General features: G+C 41.8%; 1 protein-coding gene across 2 annotated transcripts in view; it reads right to left on the bottom strand.

Annotated features, from left to right (window-relative positions):
- The window catches only part of LOC115238216 (A-kinase anchor protein 200-like), a 68,169-nt gene that overhangs the window by 45,758 nt on the left and 21,670 nt on the right, over positions 1–741 (bottom strand). The window lies entirely within an intron of this gene.

Genomic DNA, 741 nt, shown 5'->3' with positions numbered 1-741 from the left:
AGCAGGAAGGGTTTCGACAAATATTTATGTTATTCCATATCGCTCGTGTACACCACGTGGGTTCCTCGTGCATCTCGTAACGCGTCATTACGATGAGAAATATCTCTCTCTAGAATGTATACGAGAAGCGCGTCGAGTAGAGAACTGATCACACATGTCGATCTACAAGGGGAAAAACGTGGGAAGTGACATCCGGAAAATCCAGCCTACCGTAACAATACTCTTCTCTGTCTTTCTTTCTATCTACATCACATTTATTATTATGATTGAACTGCGAATTTCCGGAGAAGGAAGGTCACGAAGGCATATCGCGCTGCGATACTATATTTAACAAACAAATGTGACATTGCGAGATAAAGCGCGATGCGTAGTAACCGAACAAGCGTGGTGTATTTTCGAAAAACGTTTCCGTAAAGGCCGTCATGTGAAAGAAATACTCGTATAATTCATGACATGTTCCCTCGGCTCAAAGTTCCCTGCAATAAAAATAGGGATGGGAAAAGGGAATTCATCACCGTAGATACATTTCCGAGCCGATTCATGGCGAAGTGATGTTGCAACATGAAATACGTGCGTGTGTGTGTGTGTGTGTGTGTGTGTGTGTATGCGTATTTTTTTTCTCGTTGTTATTTGCTTTCATACTTGGAATCTTTTCTCTCTTTATCTCTGGCGCGCCTGATTTTTCATATTTACGATCTCACATACGCGGTTCTATTATCAAGCAAACCGTTTATATCGTCC

The sequence above is a fragment of the Formica exsecta genome, unplaced genomic scaffold (genome assembly GCF_003651465.1).
Source record: "Formica exsecta isolate Colony F162 unplaced genomic scaffold, ASM365146v1 scaffold33, whole genome shotgun sequence".
NCBI lineage: Eukaryota > Metazoa > Arthropoda > Insecta > Hymenoptera > Formicidae > Formica > Formica exsecta.
Note: the sequence above shows the minus strand (reverse complement) of the source record. Positions and strands in the feature narration are given on the sequence as shown.